The sequence below is a fragment of the Bombus flavifrons genome, chromosome 12 (assembly GCF_040668555.2).
Source record: "Bombus flavifrons isolate JBK064 chromosome 12, iyBomFlav1_principal, whole genome shotgun sequence".
NCBI lineage: Eukaryota > Metazoa > Arthropoda > Insecta > Hymenoptera > Apidae > Bombus > Bombus flavifrons.
In genome coordinates this window covers 5,603,964-5,629,063 of record NC_138453.1, presented here as the reverse complement: position 1 = coordinate 5,629,063, position 25,100 = coordinate 5,603,964, and the positions used below count along the sequence as shown (strand labels likewise).

General features: G+C 41.5%; 1 long non-coding RNA gene across 1 annotated transcript; it reads right to left on the bottom strand.

The window, feature by feature from the left end:
- Positions 1 to 563: 563 nt before the first annotated feature.
- Positions 564 to 25,083, bottom strand: LOC138185501 (uncharacterized). Its single transcript, XR_011174639.1, has 3 exons — positions 24,961 to 25,083; positions 24,826 to 24,884; positions 564 to 1,266 (listed from the first exon to the last, which is right to left on the bottom strand). It is a non-coding gene; the product is annotated as an uncharacterized LOC138185501 (long non-coding RNA).
- Between the last annotated feature and the right edge of the window lie 17 nt (positions 25,084 to 25,100).

Sequence of the window (25,100 nt, the reverse complement as noted above, 5' to 3'; positions counted from 1 at the left end):
ATAGAAGATCAAAGGTATGATGTAACGGAGAAGATCTCAACGTTGATTCGGTAGAATCGTCAAGGCCACGGTTCTTTCGCCGGTTCACTGCGAGGAAAAGAAATTAAGAAGCCTTGCGTAACTCTCTTCATACGTGGCACGCACGAGGCTCTCTTTTACGCGCACCGCAAAACACCGGTACCTGTTTTGAGCTAAAAACTTGAACAACGAGCTCCGCGATTCGACTACGCCTTTAGCTGGACCGTGTCTTTCCCATAATGAAATTACGTCTTTGCGAGTTGCGACTGTCGTATTTGCAATCGTCACACTTGTCGAAGTATGAAATCTAAGATAAGTTAATTTAAAGAATTCTAATGCCTTCGGCTTTTGATATTGTAATTTTACATTTCTACTATTTTGCATTCGTACTATTTTGCATACTATTTTGTGTCAAATTTCTAGTACAATTTCAATCTTTGACTCTTTATGATCAGAATTTGTTTACAGCTGTAACTGATCACAATCTTCCTATTTAACCAGAAATTTACAAACTGATAATCATAGATAAACTATGTAGTGTCAGTTGGTACAGTGGTATGGCAATAAGCGAAAAAACCAAAATTCAAGAATATCGACAGGCTCCATGAACCTATAGAAAATTAGTATCTCAAATCTCGAGTACGTCACATTCCTGGTATTTCGAATCCCTAGTACCGTACTTCTCCGAAGGAAAAGAAAAAATGTCAAGGCAAGAGTAGAATTGCAACGCAATCAAAATTCCTGGGTACTTGAAGTCAGATTATGTTCCAAGAGGTTCTAAACTCACCTAGATAGCAGATAGCTGAAGGATATCGAAGGTGGTGAGCGGAAAAGATGAAGTTGAAGGGAAGATGGGAACGAAAAGAGGAATAGAAACTGGCAACGGCGGCGGCTCGATTGATTGCGCTGCAAGAAGTCAGGCCTTGCCTTCCCACCGATGGTACGGGTGGACAGATGGACACACGGTTACGTGCTACAGGTGCTGACCAAGAGTCGTCCTCTTTCCTGATCCCGCAGGAACGCAAGCTCCGCGATATCCTCGTGCTGTTGCTATCGGTACCGCCAAAGCGGGGGAAAGGGACGTCACCACTTTTTCTACATCCCACATTCCGGCCACGTCGGGCATCGCCGAGGATTTTGCTTTCCGTCACTCTTTCGTGCTCCTTTGATCGACGTGTCGATACGTACTCTGCAACCGTTTTCTCTCCCGTCCAAACTATATCTCCATCCAGAAATTGGGGACATCCTCTGTAACAATGAATGAAATCCAGGTCATTTTTTCTAAAGTTTCAACCTTGTTGTACTTTTAGGCAGTAAAGAATTTTAATCCTTTGCCATATAGATTAGGATGAAAGATTCAAGCAGAGATTAATTTGCGAAGGGAATATTAGAATCGAAAGCTTTCGATATTTTACTAGAACATAAGGATTAACGATTACTAGAAAATTATCGCTCCTGCATTGCACATTTCTTTTTCCTAGAAATCCACAAATCCAGATTTCCTCGGCGATGGAAAAAACGAAAGGGAGGAATTGATCGTGTCACAAGGCAGGCTAGAGCATCGTCACACTCGGTTGTCTCGACAGGGGGTGAAGTTCAGTCCGCGAGGACACCGAGATGAATTGCGGAACGAAGTCGAGAGCGTGGTGCAGCTACAAAGTAGCAGAGAAAGCGAAAGAGGGACGAGACTATGCGGCAGGACAATGCGAAAGAAAGAGAGAGAGCCAGCAGAGCGAGATATAAAGGTATTCAGGGTGGCGAAGGTAGCGGCGGCGGCGGCCACATCAAAGCGTCCACCGACTGCTGGGCTTTGGCTTCGACTTTCCGCGCGTGTTCCTGCTTGCGTGTGCGTGCGTTCATGCACGCGCTCACGGCTCTCTCGTGAGAGATCGAGCCGCGGAGACTGGCTGGGCTTCGACGGAGCTTCGATTCCGGTCGAACCGGTGCGCTCTGTTGGCCGCGTGCGTGCGATCTCCGCTTGTATGCTACTCGTGTCTGTATACTTATACACGTACGTGTAGCCTTTCGATACAAGCGCGTTCCTCGTGCATTCGTCGTCGATGCGCTCGCTACATGGAAAGGATAATGTCGCAGCATCCTTCCGAACACCGTGGAACGACCGTGTCGCCGCGTCTCCGCGCCACCGTCTCCATGGAACGTTTCCTTTTTTTCCTTCCTCTTCCTTTTCTTTTTCTTCTTCTTCTCTTCTTCTTGTTTCCTCTTAGACCAGAAGATCGAGCGAAGTCTCACGACTCACGAGCCGAGACACATCCAGGAAGGAGAACGCATTCAGCCGAAACACAATGAATCCGAACGAAATATTCTTGGTATTTTTAGCCATCGCGTCCTCGTTGGCTCTTAGCGATGATTCTGTAACAAGTCGAAAATCGTCGCGCGGTGAAATTATGCGCAATCCCGCGGCCATCGCTGTCACATCAGTGAATATTGAACACGCGGTTGGAAAAAGCGGTCGGCCTGAAAAATATTTTGACAGCGTGATTTCTACGGTTGTCAACGGGTATCAGGAAGTACGCGCTCGCGCGCTCGCGAGAGACCGCCATGAGATAATACATTGAAGCACGGCTAATTTGAATTTCAGGCGAATTGAAAGGCACCGTGTGTCGCGCTACGTGTCAAAAAGATTACGGTAACGCGCGCCCAGGGAAGTCGTAACAATAGTAATTTACGGTAATAACTCATCCGCGTATAGAAACACTTCAAATAATGCCAACCGTGGCCGCATGGTTGTTGAGAATCCTAGAATTTCCGTGGCACACTAAGAGCACCGCAATCCCACCAGAAGCGTCGCATTTTCTACCCTGGTAACGATTAATGACAGGATAAACTCATCAAACTGCCATACTCTTTTATTTATAATTAACACCGTCTTATCGTTTTGCTATCTTACAAAAACGTTCGTTCTCCGCGGAGTACATAATTTCATATTATGTACTATATACAAATATTATATGGCGCCTTGTTAAATTACTTAATTCCTATCATTATTGAAACCAATCATTTTATATTAATTTGCAATTATAATTTCACTCGTGTATCGTAAACATCAAACAAATTTATTACAATTAAATTTACATTTGCTAAGTATAACTCAGTCGATTAACTAGAAATTGGATAAGAAAAATGCAAACAAAGGTAAATTCCATCGGCAATTAATCAGTCTTCTAGTAAACATTGAAGAAAAAATATAGAAATTTACTCGACTCGACAGGAACGTGCGCCTATCGTTAATTTACCGAAACGTGGAGAAAAGATAGTCAAAGAAGCGAAGCTGAAAAATGAGTAAAAAGATGTTGGAGAAGGTCTCGTGGATAGAGATTGACGAAGAGGACACGATCCTGACCACCACGTTGGGTTACTCCCGATCGTAAAGTAACCGAGGCGCAGAAACCCGACGAAACGTGCAATTGAAGCGTCGAGCGAGCGTGATTACCGTCATCAGCGAAGTTCAAATACCGGTGTAAACGCTTCGCACTTTCGACTCCCTTGGATATGCGATTGTGCGAGATCGTGAACGGCTCTACACTTTGATCGGGGACCCGTATTACGAGGAATCGTTCGCAACGTTGCTGTCAAGAGAGGAAAGAAGAGAAATTGAAATCGCTTCAAAACATAAAATCATTTGCCGTGTCTCGTCGATGAACCTCGTGAATTCCTACATAGGCATAGGTTGTTCAACGAACCATCTTGGGAACCGGACTAATGCTTCTCAATATATATTGCATCGATGAGTTCGATGCGGGAAAAACAGGTTTTATTGCGTGGCGTTATCGAAATTCTAAATTCAAGATTGCATGTTGCGCCGGCGAACAAGCGTTTTCGCTCTGTACGTGTTGGTTTAACAAGGATAACGTAATGGATCCGTTAAGAGCGTGGCGATCAACTTAAACGCCGCTCTAAATTACACGAGTTAATTTTTCAGTTACTCTGCTATAACAGCGGCACGATAAGTAATAACGGTAGAAGTGTAAAAGAACCGTTCATTTGCTAAATAGAAGACATTATTGTTTTTCATTTTCTTACTCTTTTTAGTGTAATCGACATCCATCAAGTGGTGATTTTCTATATGTATGTATATTTATTCGATATTACAGTATTTTCTTGTTAAATTATCGATGCACGAGATGGCTGCTCGTTTGCTCTTCTATCATTAGTTAATCGAGTTTTCAACACGTCAGAATATTTGCTGATATTTTTCGGTACTTGGTAAAGGCTTACCCACAATTTGCGATACTACCTCTGCCATCTGTCAGCAGGTTGATTAACTTTGCGTTTTAGACGTGCATCGTGGCGTCCTCTGAAAGACTCCCTGTGAAACCCTTCGCTACCAATGGTGGGAAAATTATTGGCCACATCGTGCTTCAGACTATTTTCAACAACCTTGTTCCAGCAATTTCTTAAGCACTTTAGTGCCTTATGACTTCTGATAAAGCATGAAAAAATTCTCTTCCATAACAATGTCTTGCAGGAAAATCCAATTGAAAAGAAGTTTTCCAAGAGACGCTATATAAGATATAAGCTTCTTCGCAATCTGTCCGGTAGATCATCACCTAATTAAGCGAGATTCTATCTTATATGTATGTATGTACATAGTTAATGAACCCAATGACCACGAAGTAACGGTAGATCCTCGGGGCACTTAAAATTTTATCGGAAAGGTTATAATATTAAATTTTATCACGGCTTAAGTGCTATTTACCCTAGGATCGAATTATCGAAAGAAAGTCAATTACTCGACTCGATCTATGATTCGAAACGATCGGCCTGAGTGTCTATTATTCACTTACAATCAGCCACTTGCTCTCGTTCAAACGATTCACACGAGTCACGCAATTAGCGTTTGTAAGCTGTTTAATAATATAACGGTCAATTTGTCACGATTAGCTACCGTAATGATAGCTTCCGTGGATAATTTATTGTTAATTATTCCCGGAACGGTTGCAGGTACATATATCCAATGTACGTCCATCAGGTGCCGACAACTAAATTGACAACTAATGGAAATATTGCACGTGCCCATAATCAGAGGAAAAATTATCCCACCGTCGCGCTGGTGCTAAAGCCTCGGCTGTACTTAAATTTCCCCTCCTACCACACCGGTACATCGTAACAACAACTCTACCTGATATTATGTAGTAATTAGGTTATCTCCGCGATCGGCAGTAGCAATTTGCTGCCAGCGTTAATTGTAGTAAAATTTAGTGGCCCCGGAATGGAAAAATTGTAGTCTTTAATGCGAGGCGCCGCTACAGATTCCATCTCTCCGCGAGCGGCTGACAATCTTAAAACATACAAAATCATGCTGTAACAATGTATATATAAAGTAGCTTGGCCGATTTTATCTGGCAACTAGTAAAATCGTTTAATCTCTCGATCAAAGGTGATGCAATTTCATAGCGCTCTAACAACTACGATATAGAATGTATAGACCGGATGATATTTCACCCTGATATTCATACTAAATTAACCACAGTCATTAACGCGCGTAATTAAAATAAAAACGTAGATAATACGATCTCATATGTAAACAACATATAAAAATATATATAAAATGAAGAACTTGTTCGTTCATTTTCTTGTATTTATTCCATTATATTATGGTAGCTTCGTGAAGCGACTTACTCGGCCAGCCGTCTTTTATGCTCACGGATTTTCAACGGCAGTTCACCTTGAAAAGTACCACCCATGCGATTCTTTAAGGCTCGTGCAGCACCGTGGCTCACTATGCCGCGTCATGACGGCCAAAAAAAAAACAGGAACTGGCATTACACGAGGTGCGCATAAAGTTCCATGAATTATCGCGTGGCTCGACGTGCCCCGAGAGTGCGGGACTTACGTGTTCGGGGAAGCAATGCTCCTGGTATGGCCGCAAGATGGGCTAGAGTTGCCGATCTAACCTATACTTACCGTCACTGAGATAATCTAGCGCTGGTCTAACCCACTGTAATCCGAGCGCCGGCAAAGTCGTGTCGAGGGCTCCTCGATCTTCTCTTCCTATTCCTTCTCGCTAAGTGTGCGTCTAGCACGTGTATTGAAAAAAATTTCGCCAACTAGAATTTTCATATCGGCAACTGATTCGGCCAAATTCAATCGGTACTCGTCAAATTTGCCAAACTCCTTGAAATTTAAGTTTTATTTTTTGACGGATATTTTTGATCGCATTTTGTGACGTAGACTTTCTCGATAACTTTCTTCGGGTATGATGCATTTCGGCAATCATTTCATCATCAATCATCAAGAGTATTTGAAGTTTGTATATTAGGGACACCCTGTAGAGAACTGGCAGTGACCTGCACGGGGTCCGTAGGCCGTGGGTGGTGTGGTATCTTATGGGTGAGGACGGCTCGGCCAATGGGAATCAAACGTGGGTGGTTGTAGTAGTCTGAGTTTTCTCAACGGCCTTACCTTTGCGTGGGTGTAGGTTGCACGGCTTGCAGGATGCACCATCTTTCAAAATGGTGGCCATGCCCCCCGTGTCTCGCGGTTCGGTATGGCCGTCGTTCCTCAAATTCGCGACAATGTAAAATACGAAAGTAATCGATAAATTATTTCCACGCGTAATGTAACACGTTGCGTTCGTAGGAGAAAATTGGTTTCCAAGAAGTAATATGGAATCAAACCACTATATATGTGGTCTCAACCGACGATTTGCCAACGAGACCTGTTTACGATGTGAAAATGGGAAAATATATTCTCCGACTGCAAATGCAGCCGAACGAGCAATATTCCATTCCGGGAAACACAACGGCGTTATTACCAAGCTATCGATTATTGATTTTTCTGGCGTGAAGCGAAAATTACAATGACTATGGACGCAACAATGGAGTTGGTACATGAAGACATCAGTCACGAGCACTCAGCACTCGCGTGCGATCATATTGTTTCACGCCATACACCTATATACATTGTAAAATGCGTGGTACTTACAAAATAAAATTCACCCTTCTAGGCACAAATTGACGTTCAGCAAGTTAAATCGTAAACATCCACGTTAGAATATGGTCAGTTCATGTTGATTGCAAAATTGAATAATAATAATAATAATTGAATAATAATTTATACATATATGTACTCGCTTCCATGGATATCAGCCTATATCAAGTAATTTGTTTACTTTACTATCATGAGCCTGACAATCGTCGTGATCATATGGTTGGTGAGTATGTATCTCTCATATATCTTACGCGCTATTCGCACACGATCGATTAATTCGATCGGTTGAGAAACCAAATAAATCATCGATCACCGACGAATAGAAAATTTGGATGAATAACTAGAAATCGGTAATTAAATGTGATCATCCTGAATCGACATTGCTGGGTGGCCACCCCGTAGCGAAATATTTCAACCAAGCTGAAACTGGTTTCCAGGAATTTTTTCGAATTTTAATTGTACCTTATACGTATCACAGGTAGGCACAGAATCAGGGTTCGTTATAGATAGACTCCCTATCTAGTGCGATCATGATGTAATAGGTTCGCGGTGCAGTGTGTAATGGGCGTGCCAAGATTAAACTAGATTGCCGTTATTCAGCGTTCGCGGCCAAATTTTTTGTCCAATATTCATCACATTTTCTGTACCTTTTCCGTTGTTCGAATATGTAACTAGAAGAACCGGAAAAGACAACCTCGGAAAAATCTTCCAGTCGATAATGATAAACATCGTAGGTACGAGAAAAAGGCAGAGACATACTCGTTTATTATTAGATAAATTCAAAAACATCGATTTAATACGGTTATCATTTCCTCTTGGTTCGTCGTCAGATCTTGAAGAACGCCATCAAGAACGCGTCATGAGCTCACGAATGACGAACACCTGAAACAGAAGGAAGAATATCAGGCAAGTTCTAACGGTGATCTTATGAAACTGAGTGACCGTAGGCGCGCGTGCACGCGATTTTCATGCGCGCACGAAAAGGAAAAAATGTTACTTCTAATTTTCAATTCTATATTTTACCGCAGACTATCAAGCCAACGGCGAATTGTAATTTATCTAATCTCGATCTACACCGACACACGCTCGCTACGGTACACGTATCCGCAAGTTTGTTCATACACCATCTTTGTATACCATAGCACGCCGACAGAACCGTCGGTGGAAATCTGAAAGTTCGCGGTACCACCGCATAGAAAGGAGTATTAGAATCAGTAGACGTAGAATGGTCGTGACTAGCGGCGCTATCGATGGAACGTCCTGTAGAAGGTTGCCAACACTTCGACGTTCCCAGGCAAGGTCTTCGCCATGACGGTTCCTTGGAAACAATTACGCCTCCTGGCTTATAATAATGAACCGTTCTTCTGGAATCCTAGATATATTTATATATGTATAATGCACACACACAGGTGCGAGCTTTTCTCGAGAATATGTGCAGCAAGTGCGTGCTACGAGGATGGATAGGCTCGTAAATCTATTGGCAAAATGCATCTCTCGTTTTCGCATCCTGATTTCTTTTCATATCTTTTTGGTACCTCAAGGCCCACTAGTTTCGAGATTTATCGCCTAACGTCAAAACAAAAAAGGAATTCGATCTAGAATGGACTTGAATGAAATTTTAGGGCTTCAGACTTTCTACATAGATTTTTGAAAGCCTGATGTTATTTTTTTATATTATCAACCTATCTTCTAATCCGCACTAACTGGCTTTTTCGAAACGATTAAAGTTTTAGACAAAATGCTATTATAGGTGCAATGAAATTAATGGCTGTATATGAAACACATGACAAGATACATTTCCTGTGTTTTATACAAAAGCAACTACAAAATTCAATATATCGTTAACTTTTCATTTGATTTTGGGGCTGAATATGTGTTTTTGTTACTTTCTTAAACATTTCGAAGATATTAATAGTATTGTTCGTGCACACTAAAATTAATTAAATTACTGACATAACCAAAGTAAGATTACTCGTTTTTTACGAAACAACGTGAATTTATTATTTATTTCTAGAAGACTTATATCTTTGAATTTATCAAGTTTTCCCTTTTATAATTATTTCATATCAAAACACTTTTTTAACTACCAAGTAACATAATGTTAGAAACTAAAAAAATGGACCTTATCATATCTTTCCCGTGTTCTTTTCAATCGCTAGAGTTCTACAGTCCTGAAACAGAACTTTACTAACCGCAGTCTGCCGCTCAAACGCAAAATCGCATTGTATAAATGTATTACGGAAAATATCGACCGTCATTTCTCGTAAACAACCCGGAACAATCAGCGTTTGGAAACAAGCACGCGATCAATGATAACGGACTAAAACCAACCAACTCTTAGCATTTCTCATAAAACAAACTATTTTTATTTTTGTATTCTAACTATAACTTGAGAAAGATGAACATTATCTCATACGATACCATATAAAATAATCTGTTTCTCTTGTTCTATACTCCCACGCAATCTTGAATAACTACAAAGATAGCGAAACGGTTGAAGAAATCCATACACCACGCGGGTCGAACTTTTCTTACGCAGGATCTGTAATAACCCAATAAATCAGAGTAGTCTGCCGGTGCAATTACGTCCCATGGTTGGAACTCGCAGAACCCAACCCTTCTCGTAAATATTGCCCTCCACAACGGAGCAGTATCTTTTCTGGCCTGCTTTTTCTTTTCTCTTGGGCCTTTTTTCTCGCTGCTCTCACGACCCCGGCGCAACCAGAGGAACTTCACGTACCCCGTTCACCAGGGTTGTCGATGATGTCTGTCTTCCTCCCCTCCCAACCCTCCCTTCTCTCCTTAACCTCTTCGAATCCCCATGTTTCCTTCATTTCGGCGCGGTCTTTTTTTCGCCGTCCAAAGAGCCGAGGCGCATAGTGCAACCATGGGAACCAGCGAGTAGAGAGTTAGACTTTGGGGGGTTTAATTGCCACCGAGCGATCTGTTAATTCCTAAGTGTCAGCTTGAGAAAGCAGGCTGAGAAAGAAATACGAAGGCATGCAATAAAAGAGCGATTCCGTAGCCCCTGCCCCCTGCCCGACCACGAATGTACTCATGAAACGCGTCCGCGTATTCTGTTGCGCATGATGGATTACGAAAATGTCCGACGACGAGTAAGATACATCAGGCAACACCTCGTATCTAAGTGGAAAATGCAATAAATATCGCGCGTTATCTGGCCAACCTGTTACCACACGAGTAAATGAAGATCGACAACGTGGCGCTCGCATGTCTATAACTGATGGTATAACGTCGGTTAAGTGACCAAAATTACAGAGTCATTACACTGCATTGTGACATTTATTACCTTCGGATAATACCGTGTCATTTAACTGCCAATATTACCGTGCATCTTCTTTAGCGTCTCGCTACGTTAACTAACGATTTATCGTGTACCAATATTGGCCGCCGCCTAACAAGAGAAAGATACGCCGATTTGATACGCGTTGCGCATTTTCATCATACGCACGATGACTTTGTGCTAGGTAAATAAGCGCATCATCGTTGGTTGGTTAAGTACACAAAGGATAAAGATTATATTCAACCTTTCGAAACGTGTATTTTCCATCGAGACTCACTAGCAGCAAGATTTTCGTAAACCTAAATGTTGCGCCGTCGAAACCGACAAACGAGATACAATCGAATGGAATCGCTAAAAGTACGCGCATCATCAATGCCGGTCAACCTAACCTCAAATCATACTGCGTACGCCTTCGCTTTTGCACGCGGCAAATAAAACGAGTGGCAGTCGACATCGAAATTATACGTATAGATGGCATTGATGTATAGCCGAGCGGGTTTTGATAGACCGGACGGCCCTCACAGCCGAGTATAATCGCGCCGCAGCGCATCGTTTTCTCGCCGTGTCGGAGAGGTCCTCCATTTTGAGCTTGGACTCGGTAACCTCGGCATCATGGTTATACAAGTGGTTGATTATCAGCGATGCTATTCTATCAAGTCTTCATAGATGAATTTCTTCCCTTCGTGCATCGTTAGTATCATCCCTTATAATTCCTTACTTCGTCCTTCATCGATAAAAGTATATAAATATGATATACAGACAAGAGTGAATACAGGCACAATTAAAGATACATTTCTGAAAAGTATTTGGTAATATGAAAAAGATCTAAATTTTAATTTTATAACAAAAAAGGTGAATAACCGTTACGGTAATTATATTTGGACAAGCGTTTTATGCTTAATTTGTCTACGAAGTGGTTCCAATTAGTTAATAACTTGGTACTTCAATTATTGATATAGTAAAGGGGCTGAACGATACCCGAAAGTATTTCGTGTTGGCGTGCCTAATGTCAGGTAACATCGCAACGGGTAACTCCGTGGAGGAACTTCGGCCTCGGGATATAAATCTTCCGCCGACAGATGCGCCGCCCTCAACGTTCACCATCGACCAACCAACCGACCAGAATTTCCGAGGGTAACGCCCTGAAAAACCAGACTCGCCTTGGATGCCCATTGCATTTGCATGTCATTTCGTAAGCGATTACACCCATCTCAAATCCGCCGTAACACGTTCAAAGAACGCACAGCCTGTACCGCATACGAAGATTTTGTGTCACCTATTTTTCCATATTCCATTAGATACTAAATAATTCTTTGATAAATATCGATTTCCATATGTTTATGTACTTCTACAAAGTAAGTTTTCGATGAAATCTCAACTTGAAATCGTAAAAGTAGTATCTGTTCTCATCCTTTGAGATCGCGTGTTACCCAGACGTGTACGAACCCACAAGGGAGGAAAAGTTGAATGTATGTAGACAGTAGCGTGCGTATTACGTGGGGATACTTTAGCGCATAACGCGAACAGACGTTGTCTGGATAATTTTTCTGTATCACGGAGTACACGTGCATCGCAGCAGCTCTGTTGTCACGAATGAGAAAGGAACGAAGTCTCAGCTCAACCGCAGGGAATTCATGAATCACGCGATCTAACTTCGTTCCGGGGTTAATCTCCTCTAACACTTGCGATAATTTCATTAGTCTCATTGGAGAAGACATACGGCGTGAATTTCTAAGAGATTTCACAAAGGAAACACAGGATATTCTTCATTATGTTCACGCGGTATTATATTTTATCAAAGAAGCGTCAAATTTTCTTTTTTATAATTCTTTATGATACAAAACACGAAGAATCATGTCCACTTTAACGATTGCTATTCCATACAATCATTCCCTAATAGAAAATCTCTCTTCCTGCTCGATCCTTCAACCCTGTCAGTATACTTATAGCTAAGCCACGATTAATGAATATTCAAGAGGCGAACGAGCTCGATCTTTCTTTCTCGAGTAGGCCTTAACTTACGTGTGCTGCCCGATTTTTCATTATACCATTCTGTCCGAGATAAAACACGGACGTACAGCTTCCTGGCGTCATAATTCTCTCTCCCCCTCGTCGAGGCTATGCTACTTTTTCATCGATCCATGATTTATACACGCTATTACGTTTTCATACTCGTGCCTTTGTACTTCTTTGATATTTTACATTTCGGCGACCGTGTTCGATCGTTTGCTTTCTATTTCCCTGCCGTGTTAAACGGCAGAACTTAATAAAATAAATCAACGAGGACATTTTTAAATCGCTGAAGGTAAATCTTCGCGCATAGACCGAGCTTCTGGGTGACAGGAACGAATTTTCTTCGGCTGATCACCATTTTATTTCTGCTGGTTTGTATGCAGTCGCGGAATTTTCGTGCGGCGGACGATCGTTCAGCGGCAGCTTAAGGTCCAGCGTCGGCTTGGAGGTCGTGCATCACCAGAGTCTGGCAGGATAATAGCTCCCTCCTTCGAGAAGTCTTATTGCCGGACCATGCGCCAAGTGATTGATAGGCACCGAACTATAGAGCCGGGCAACGTGATATTTCGAGACCTTACGCGCTCGGGAAACCAGTCGAGATGCATTGCATAGAAACGCGCGCGGCCTCGCGACTCTTTCTACATGCGGAAATTTGCGTGAGAAATCAACCACGTTCAAACTAACTCGGTACTTTCCTCAATTAGAAGCATGAAGTTCCGCTTTAAAGCGTAATGGAAAAATTTGCATGTCGTTGCCTCATTCATAAATGTAAGCTGTCTATGGTGATGATTTTCTAACGTAGACTAGGTCTTAGCCGAGTATGGAAACTAAGGAAGAGCAGGTAGTGATTTTCTTGCTAAGAGAAATTTGTCTTTTAGCAAGTAACATGGTAGAACGATTCTTTTGTTTTTAGCAAGAAGCAGAAGATAGGGGGTGGGGGGAGGACACGAACGTGAGATATCAAAGTCAAGTGCAATTGCGGTAAAAGAACGTAATTCAACGCTTCTGAAAGAAAATATTCACTTTGAGAAGAAAGAATATGAGGTGGAAAGCATATAATATTAGGTGGATTGGTCAGCTGGTACCTTATTTCATTCTGTACGCCAGGTGGAGCCACGCAACAGACTGTGAATACCACAGACATTTCGCATATCATTATGAAAATTGTATTCGAAAGGTGTAACTTCAGAATGCAATGACGAATTATTATGCATATGCGAGAAACGTACCAATGGTACCTAACACGTGATTCAAAGGACAAAAAGGGAGAAAACTGAAATCAAAGAAAACTACCATCTATTTTTTATGACAAAAAAGTAAATTCTACGAATTATCTATTTATAAAGTTTCGAAGATCTTTGTTTTTATTTACTAATTTAAATTGATAAAATATCTGTACAGTGTTCAAATTTGAACTAAAATTTGCGTCAGCTAGTTATCACTGCTATTTCAAGCTGGCACGCGTATCGACCTGGGTGTAGGTGTAGTTTCTAAAGCTAGAAGCTATCGCCGGAAACCATTCTTCCACCAACCGCCCTCTCGGTACCCTTTCCGGTGCGGAGACTGTAAATCTTTTCCAGCACGCCAACCGACACGAGGTCCGCCCGAGTCCTCGAAACTGCCCTATTTTCATCGTTCTATCGTCCCTCGCCCTTTCTACTATCCAAGTGCTTTAGATCGTAACAACGATCAGTGAAAGGTTAGCAGATACCGCGAAGAACTACGCCCTTCGAACGAAACCAAGGTGTTCTTGTCAGTCTAGGGTAAACTATACCGTGGTTAGACCGTTTCGGTTGGGCAGTTATGAATATATTATTTGGTTTCGCTTTCTCTTCGATGGAACGGTTAATGTTAGGTATCACGTACCGCGAAGGGTATTTCTAATTACACACAAGACCGAGACGGTGTGTCTTACACTTTAATCGCGAAAGTTCACTGAACACTGTTCACTTAATCTAACACCTACGATCGTAATTACAAGTATTTAATACACGGAAGGAGTATTCTTTTCACCAATTTATTGCTAAACAAAAATATCCAAATTATACAATAAGAAGAACGAATTCGTCCTTTCTATGATGAAAATTCGTCTCTAACGGTTTTCTCTTGACTCTCATTACCACTCAACTTCCTTCCATCGTGATTGCATCGGTGGTATCCGATCTGCGGTCACGGAAATAACCATGCATCAACCCTTCACGGCGAATTGGTCGCATGCCTTGCGGTCGTGCAGTTCGCGAGAAAGCATACAACCCAGAAAACCGAAACGTGCCGGATCGATTTGTGTCTGACGCCAGACGCCATATAATAGATCGGTTCGTATATACACACCGAAAGTCTCATTCCATCGAGTTCGCCCCCTACTACTCTTTGTCTCCTGTTTCTTTAGGGGTTTACGTGGACGTTTGGGTCGCGATGCCTCGCGGTGGCTCTCGCGCGCCTCTTGGCCCGGAGGGGCCCCGAAAACCTAACCTCAAAACGCACACGGATAATTGGGGATAATGTCGGGGTTGCCGGGGCCCCGTAATTGCACGAGGCCAGGCCCTTTCGAGACTTCCCTTCCTTCCCCATCCCCGAATGCCCCCCTCAACAGTTCCTCGTTCTTCGCCACGCTGGGCCCTTGCGCTAGCTGTCTGTCCATCCGTCCGTTCTGCTACGTCCGTCTGTCGACCGCTTTCGCAGAACCCGATAGTACCTAATTCGTCGGTTTGTTTCGTGCTGCCGTGTTATTACGCGGTCCTGGCTCGTGTAGCTGGCTTATGCGATCCGCTCTCCATCCATGATCCACCGCGAAAAAGACAGCCGGCTGTGACCTCGAAAATGGACCTCTGAGACACTCACGGTTCGAGCATCGCATTGACCTAACTGCCTCGAGCATCCTTGTTCGTTCTAACGTGTTAAGTTTTACACCTTGGTATCTAGATACGATAGTTGCTTGGAGAAATGGTCCATAGGAATAATCTATGACGCGGTAAATCTTCCGCATTGAAGGTCTATTTTAGAAAGAAGAGAGGATTGAATTGTTATATTATAGTTGTATCTCTAAATTAGGTTTTGCGAAGAATTTGATTTTAGTTCCTGATATTTATGATTACTTTGGACATATCACCAGGCGCGAAGGAGTTGTACTACCGTGTTGAAGTAGAATGTTTCACGATTGAATAAAGTGTGCCGAGGAATAAAAAGTTCCCGCGTGCGCAATTGTCGAATCGATAACATAATTATTACACCGAAGCATAGTATCTATTGTTTTGTCATGATTAGTGTATGGTGCCAAGATTACACTCAACAACCTCGAATTACGTTGTTCCCATCAGATCAAGTTTGATACAATTATCCAATCCGCGAACAAGACGAGGGTAAACATTAAACCTCCTCTATTCTCGCACAGAACTACCATCGACACGTCTACAATGTAATCTATTAGCGAGGAAATACTTTAAACTTGCGCCACTTGCAGATTTGATTAGTCGTTTCAATTCCAGTACCCGTGGCGCAAGAGTAGAGAAAGCGTGAAATGTCAGACATTGGAAAGAGAAACGAAACCATTTGAACTTTGGAATTAAACAATTTTCAACATAGAATATAAATGTGGAGAAAATGACATTGCATCGGCATTTATCAAAGAGTGGAAGATATAGCATACCAGAAGCTATTGCAAGACTGATCTATGATATTACTTAATAGGTAAAGTTACAAATTAGCAGATAAGCAATTAGCTGGAACTTCCGGTGGGCTTGGACAACCATGTGACAGAGATGGACGCTGCGGCTCGTAAAATTCTTCAGTAATTAAAGACTTGAAAGAGCGCAGAGCGTGTCTCGTTCACGTCGAACCACGGATCTATGTCCTTAAGGAAAGAAATTGGTTGGGAGTAGCGACGAAACATCGTGAGATACGGAACAGTTTGATAAATCTGCATGTAGATGAGGCTACTAGATTAAAAATTTTATGAAGTTAATAATTTATTCCAAGAATTCAACCCAGCAAATTGGTATCATAATTCTGAAAATTGTCTGTATTGCTTGATGCATTTAATAAACTGAACTTTTTGAGTTGCGAATCGTTCTTCTTATTATTCTATTCGTGATGCGATTATACCGATTATTCGATCGAAATTTTGATCAAGGAGGACAAAATCCTAGAAAGCTAAATGCGTCTTCTGTGAAGTGGGACACATCGGCACATTTAGGCTATCATTATCCACATCTGCCGCGGCTGTCCCACGAGATAGAACAGAGTCTGTAATTACCGACGTCTTAAACGATGTATGTTCTTCCATTCTTACATCTCGGTCTTTGTTTCCACAGCTTGGGGTCATCGTATCGTCATTAGTGCCCCTCTTACTGGTCTAATTCAAAGGTGCCCATTTGCACGAATGTTTCCTCAAGAATTACCGAATGTTTCTTCTGATTTCCTAGAAATGGAACATCAAGATATCCTACTGGCTTTACTAGATGAATAATTTACTTCGTTCTTTCCTTCTATTCTTTCCACGCTAAATTCGTTGTCGAAATGAAAGAGAACTAACTTCACAGTAGCTTCTAGCCGTCGGATAAGTACAAGAACTGCGTTGGATTGCGAATATTTCGACGCGACGCGACGATGTTGAAGGAGGTTCGAAGAAGAAGCTACCGACGCACACTAAACGATTTTTGGAAGAAGCGTCCTTGTGGGTGATGAAGGCCACATTTCTGAGACACAATGAAATCAAAAGGTGGAAGGATCGATTCGCCTGCGGGTATATCAAAAACCGTGGATGGGTTCTGGTACATCGATCGTGAACGGGAGTCCGTTCGATAACTAGGAGGATCTTATCTCGAGGGCTCCCAGTTTCGACGGTCCTCGTACCTCGAACTCTTAAAAGATGTACCCTCGAGGGGCGATCGTGCTTTGAGGGCGCCGCATCGCGCCAACCACGCCTTCTCCACCGTTATTTACCTCCGTCCTTTTCGCCCTTGCAGTTTTATTGCCTCTTTCTTCCCCTTTTTCAACGTTGGTCCAGCAAGCCCGGGAGCGATAGATATCGTCGGCATCAATAAGGATCCGACGGCTTTAACAATTCCACGATCCGCACGAGGAACCGCAAGAAACAGAAAATCCGTTTCCACTTAGCAAATCTACAAGTTCTATACCAGGTAAAACATTATTCTGCAATGCTAGCTGCAAGTTTACAATCGTAGATTGAAGAACATTCTTTCTAAATAACATGACAGAAAAGAATTTTGAAGAAACCTCGTTAAGGAATATTTGGATAAATTAATCTGTTTATTTAAATAACAGTAACCGCCAGCCCTGGGTACAAAATGTGTTCGAAACATGTTTCGTTGAGAAGACCAACGACAATTAGATAAATAAAGAAACAAGTGTTTTATGCACAAAGTGAGCAGCATTGTGTGCACGTGCAAGCATGTAGTTTTCAAGGAGTATAAATCTCCCGTGACAGTGATGCCTGGCCAGCGGCATGTTGGAGGAGTAGAGGAATTTATCTGAAGGATAAAGCAAAACGAAGAATATTTTTTTGCGCAGTAGTTAATGGTTAGAATATAAATCGCGTATGGTAATATTTTACCATCTTTCAATTAATGTATCTACATTAATTATTTCAAGATATTTATTAACAATATTGTTTCCATTCAAATTTCATTTTTTGCAAGAAAAGTTACTATATCAAACTTAGACATCGAATCAAAGATTTGTCCATTCGACTTTTCCCTAACGTGATTCATAACTTAAATATCTTTCGGTATTTTATCGTTTTTCTTATAAGAAAATCATTGTACTAATAGAAGAAAAATCCAACATCTTGATGAAATCATCGTTTTCAACAAATCTTATACTTTAACACGAACTTCTGTTCACTTACAATATCACTATTCAGAATTCCTCGGGGGGGAAGAATTGTGTGCACCAAAATGGCGGCCATTCACAATCACACTATGCATTTTAATACATGGTGTATCACTTATACGAGAAATTAGTGTCAAGATAGTAAAGATACACAATTTTTCGAAAACACTAGAAGCTACACTTTGACATATGCACTGTCATCGTTAACTGTCACTTTTATACATGGAAAATAAAAAATAGAAGGTATTGGCAACGTGGAGTTCGAGGAAACTTTAGTCAAGGTCAGCAAAATGGCGGCGATATAAATGACTCTTGATAGATCGAAAGGGGGACACTGAGTTATTCGTCTCGGAAGCAAAACAACGTGGATTTAGATGGAAATAAGGTGACAAAGGGAACAGAACCCGCTGATCCATAGTCCAGAGCGGAGCACACAAGACAGGCAGGTGTAACGCGTAGCGGCAGTAGACACCAACTGATCTCACATAACAACGGCCGATAAAATTGTTGCGTTTCCACCAAAAATTATCCTCTTTTTTTCCCTCGCGGTATAAAAAGTACAAAATTGTGGTAATTTAGCCCCCACCGCCGTGGCGGCGATGCTCCACTCGCTGGCCACAGGGAGGAGAGAGGCAATGAGCGAACAAGAGCGTAAAAGACAGATAGAAGAAGTAACAGAGAAAGAGACGAAGATAGAAAATGTTAGAGACAGAAAGGGAAGAAGAGGGGCGGGAAAAGAGGAAAGTAAAACGGGGGCCTTTTGCCCGTGAATACGCCGCACTAACAACACGGAACAATTATGGTTCAATATAACTGACGCTAATAACAATAGCTGAGGCGGCTTCACACGCTCAGCGTATCTTTTCCCCTCCTAAAAAAATATATTATGAAACATATTTTAAAAACGTATACCGTATTTTTAACGTAGCCAGCGTGTGCGACATATCATATATGAAATGTTACATGCAAACGTTTAATGTACGATACAGTTGTATCAAATGAAGCAATTCGCTGTACGTATGTAAGCCTGTAAAAGTAATCGTGGTTTATGCATCATGACATCGTTATCGCGTGCACGCTGAATCGTTATGGCTAAAAAAGCTGTCGGTTTATCAGAAAAAGTACAATACACTTACCAACATGAAATTTTCTGCGAACTGTTATCCATAGCCTGGCGTAGGTTCGAAAACACAAAATCACTTTGACACACGTCGAAAGGAATCTTACAAATGATGTTCGATTTCGCTAGCACGGCAACTCTTGCCCTGTACTGCTGCTCGTGTGAACTCACCCAATGCTTAAGCCACCGAGAAGGGGCATACTATGAAATTAGTATAATCACGATCAAAATTACTCGCACCAGGCAGTGCTGGAACCACCAACCGCCGGTCAAATAACCCGCTCCGCCATCGCCAATCAGCGATCGCGAGTTGGCGGCCATCTTGCGCGATACAGCATGCGCATCAGCAGCCACAAATTACCGCAAAAGTGGATAATCTTTGCTCACGTGGTGCGTACTATTCCAGCAAGATGTATGTGTCCTTTGCTCGATCGTTCCGTTCCAAAAAGTGAAAACGATTTTGGCTAATAACGCTATCGAATTTTACATTGATTTTGACATTCTAGATAACGCTATCTTTTATATATTGCACTCCCGATACGATATATATATATTTGCACATGAAATAGAAATAGACATGTCGAAGCTAAGATAAGATAACGGTCTTAATTCCGAATAAGGTACAAATGTCAGTTTTTTCCATTTAAATGGTAATCCGTTCTATTAAGTTTCCTTTGAATCTTCTGTACTTAGCATTGCATAGCACGGCTGCATTATTCTGTCGCATTCAGAGAACTCTTTCCTTTCCGTGTTCAGTGCACGAAAAAAAGAAACTGCACGCAAGCCGAGACCGCGAAACGTAATCGCGCTTCGGAGTCTCTCACGCAGGCTGGTACAAGGTTGTCGTCTTCCATTTATGGCGCAACCGTGCACCATGTAATTATAAGAACAAAATATTTAGACTGCACTAACACGCTGCTGTAAAAGCGATTCTTCATGCGCGCGGTAAAATAACGACAGCATTCACATGGATCTGTTCCAAATTTCTAATTAGACTTCGTTCTTTATCTTCGTTAACACTGGGAATCTTTTCCACTGAAATTAGTTAATAACTTTAATATACTCTAATGCGGCTGTAATTTACTATGAGCCGTTAGCCGATCCGGTGAATGACACTTAGATAGTTTAAACACCGTTGCATATTTTCCTTACTTAGCTCGTCATAAACTAATTAGCGACATCTGATAAGCCCGAACATTTTTCTCCGGCGTCGCCCACGTTGATATATTCTACATATACGCGATATGTACATGGATGCAATTGGGTAGGTGTATATTCATCTTAATGCACACGCCTCACCCGTAGGGGGTTCTCGAAGCGCCGTGTTACGTTTCGTTGCGTCACGTGAACTGGCCCCCTGATTATAGTCGTTAATTATCGGTGGTTGCGGCTAAAGGAAATTAGAGGATTCGAGGTCGCTACTCCTCTCCTGTGGTAAGAATAAAAATAAAACCACCACTGATCTCTTACGCTTTACATAAAGAAAACGATGAACACGAACGAATTCATATTCGCAAACGTAAGAGAAGAAGCTAGAACCACATATTTCATTTGTAATTATCATAATACCAATATTATCGACGTTACAGTCAAATCACAAATGCTCGCATCTTGCATTTCTCATAGGCTTTGAAGCATTATGTGACCTTTTTTCTTAAAATTTAGTTAGAATCATAGAGCATGCGGATTACTGATAACCATCGAGATTTGCATTGCTAAAAGGAGATAAGAAGGAAACCGCAGATAGGGAGGAAGGGCGTAACATAGGAGATTCCTGCCAGTCCTTCCGCCGTTTTTCGAGACGTATACTATCTGCTACACCTGGGGCACGAATACGAATTAGGACCAAGTCGCAACAGGATCGAGTCCCGCCGATTTCGAGTATGCTGGTGCCTTAGGCAACGATAAGTTGCTGCAGTGGGTCTAGCCACTGCTCTGCCCTCTGTAATTATACCGTATACGACCGAACGTTGTCTTGCTCTTTCTTCCTGGCGTCACTTTCTCCTTCGTTTTCCACCGTTCCTCGTCTTCACTGGATGCTTCTTATTGTTGAACGCGTGTTTCGCCGACCATGGTCCTGCCGGGGGCCAAAGTTGCGTTCGAGCAGCCGTCTTCGAGACTCCGCTCTTCCGCTCCACCCTCCTCGTTTCGTTTGCTTTGTTCTACTTACTACATTGCTCTTTTATTGTTTAGTAATGATCGCTCCGTTCGGTCCGTCACTTTTTCACAGACAGTGCACGATTTACACGATTCAAGAGCGAATAAAGAGGATCGTTGCCGGCTTCAAGCATCGAAATTATTTATTTACCTTATCGATGCGCGATTAATACTAATCTTCAATTAATGATCCGTTCCTGTTAAATGCATGGTTACGCATATTGTCGAACAAATATTGTCGCTACTCTGGATCTTGAGCAGACGCGTTATTTGCATCTTCGATGCCCGAAGCATCAGTTGCTTCTGTGGATATTTGTACAACGATAATTGGTTCAGGAGCAGCGATCCGTTCGCGCGATCACTTCAATATATATCTAGATACACATCTTGAACAGTGTTTCGCGGCGTGATCGTAATTTCGTATCGCGATTTAATATTCGAGAAAAAAGCAGGTCGTCTGTGGTTGGTTGCCGTCGGACGAGACACGTTCCACGGCAAGTTTTCTTATCCCTACTTTCCACAGTATTTATCTTATAAATTACAATCTGCATGCATTACAGTTTCTTACATTTTGTTGGTCAAAAGTGATCATAACTATGCACACTTCGATAACAACAGAAAAAGAGAGAAGTTGCGAAGGAATATCGTACGCCAGGCTGATCCGTTTACCGGTTTGCCCAAATAAAATTGTTAGTTATTGCGAATCTTTGTAATGGTCTAGGGCCCGTGGCAGCCTTGATAAATTGTAGTAATCTTAGATAAACACCATGACTCATATGACAGGACATCATCGATGAACATAACGTTGGTGCATCAGTCTTGGACGCTGAGACTGTGTTACGTACGCTATTTGCTTATAAACGTGCGTGAATATCTTCTATATAAGTGTGTAGAAATGCATCAGCGTTTGAAATGAGTCAGTGTACCACGATTTTCCAGCTATGTACGCTCACTGACTGCGAGATTTATGGTTTGTTACGTAACAACGTCTCTCTGGTAAATTTAGTTTCGTATACACGGTATATATAATCATTTCACACACTAGTGAACGCACATTATCCGAGACACTCGATAGCAGATAATGCACGCCGTATACAGAAGACAGTGATATACTGCCTGTTAACACGAATCTGAGGCCCCATTAAATAATTAAACAAGCCGAAACATATCGATTTTATATGTCTTTGCATTTTTATATATTTAATTCCGATACAAAGTAAATTTGTAATATTCTTTTAAAAAATATTCTCTTAATAGGACATTATAGTTAACGATGTATTTTATGTTTCTTCTTATTACATTACTCTTATATTTCATGCACTCGTTTCAATTAATTTATAAAGTAAATCGATTACAGCATCGTTACTGACACAACGAGAAACTTCAGGAATATCGTCAGTCTAATGGTGGCCATTTTTAAGCGAGAGAAAGAAATTGTGACCACCAACTTCATATAATATGCAAACAGTACGTCCATCATGACGAACAATACACGAGAAGGTTTCGATCGCCGAAGGCTTGCGTGCAAGATACCTGGCCGATCAGACGTAGAGTGTTAGAAGCAGGCGTGATACCGCTTTTTGCGGGTTAACCGACGACGATACCACGGCATGCTAACGGTCATGCGATACACTAGGTCACGCATACAAAAAAGAATTGCATACATATGCAATATTTTTGCATTCATACCCATTGTTCGATGCAACGACTTCAAAACTCCGAAGTAGATATCTCCTCCTCTGCTCGTCTATTCCTCTTGAGCTTCGTATCTGACGATAGAAACAACTGCAATTTGATAGAAAGTTCTTCTAGATTGCGGTGAACCATTGGGGTGCGATGGTAATCCACTTTACTCGTCACACCTCGTACACCATGCCAGACATTGATTTTGCATTATCGTTACCAGTTAACTGAACCGATTGGTTCCCTTTTCCTCCATGTTCACGTAGATACACGAGATATCTTGATATATAGATGGTCACGTATAGATGCTTGTCCACAATGATGACGTGTTAGTGTTTGTATTTGTACGAAGGGAGCAAGCTTCGGCGCGAAAGGGTGCAGCACGCAAAGTCGAGGGTGGCGGCAACCGCAATATTAGATTAATGGCGGATGTACTTCACTTTCGGTGCCATATCGTTTCCCGACGTAGATTTCGTCGGAAATTAAACTTCTCGAGTAGCATCGTCCATCAGTCATACAAATTGAAAATTGCCTTTAATTATTTAGTGTTCATATATGGCATATATGCATATATGGCACGTTTGCAATGTTATATTTTGTTATTTGTGTAAGAATTAATTCAAGAACACTCCAACACAGTTGTTTTATCTCGCATCTAAGATCACCACGATACAAGATGCAGATGCTTGGGCTAAATTTTAAGAGATCCACACTGTACCCGCGACAACGTATCGTCGCATAGCATAAAGAAACATAAATCAATGTGCAAAAAGTAAAAAGTTATAGCCACCGAGACGTCGAGGCAACGTCTTTGCTTGAACAAGCGGCAGCACCGGGATGGCCTCGAGGGCTGAACGAGGTGGAAGAGCAGAATGGGAGATCCCGAGCCTTGATCGTGATAAGATGCAGCGGCGTCGTCGGTTGACAAAGGGTCGTAGGAACGCCCCCTCAGATCCGACGTGCAACCGCTTGCGGGGGCGTACATATTAAAATTGGCCCCCCACCTCTAACCCTGTATCAACCATTCGCCAATCTTGTTTATTACTGGCACGTACAATCACGTTACCAGAAAATATGATCCCTTTTACCGAAAACTCTAACCTCTGTTGTACTCACCAGCTCGTATCTTTGTGCCGTAACTTTGTTGAACATCATTTCTTAACATCATATTCGCAAGACATACTGTCGTTCATAAAATGTGTGTACGAACTTCAATGTGTATTATATTGTATTTATTTATTATGTTCGCGTATTTTGCTCCATTCCATATTTTTATACTAATGATTCCGTATTTTTATGCATTTATATGTCTTTCCTATAGTAATAATAAATAATGTAACGTATATCCTATATAAATAGTTCGCAATATTATGCGTTAAACTATTTGCCACAACGTATAACCTATAATGCATTAGAAAATTTCTATTTCTTTAAAACATTCTTTAAAATAATAACATTCACTAAAATGATACTGACAACCTTTGTTGAAAACAATGATAAGTCGATAAGGAAACACGAATATAGATAAATATAAATATGAATAGCAAATAGAAATTTAAAATACCAAGAATATGTTTCTTATACATACATATACATATATATATTCTTATTCTTTATTCTTAATGTCATCCTCATTATTCAATATCATTAAAACAGTCAAGTAAATATAGACGAACATAGATGTATTGAAAAAACATAAAATAATGGAAATTGAGTTACTATCTGTTACCTTACTTACTCTGCAAACAGCCTACCAATTTTTGCATGTGCATCGTAAATAAACACCAACTGTAACAATGCAACGCATTTGTTAATTTTACGTACATTGCTGCATTGTATCGGTACTACTGTGAAAAAATATTACATGCTTTTATTTTCTTCACTTAAAAAAATACAAGTGCGTCTTCTCATCCTCTGCCGCTACTTTTGAATCGAACCAGGTGCTTCCTTAGCGAGCAAAACTTTTCCTGCGGAGAGGTTAACGTTGCGTCCATCTTGTAGTTC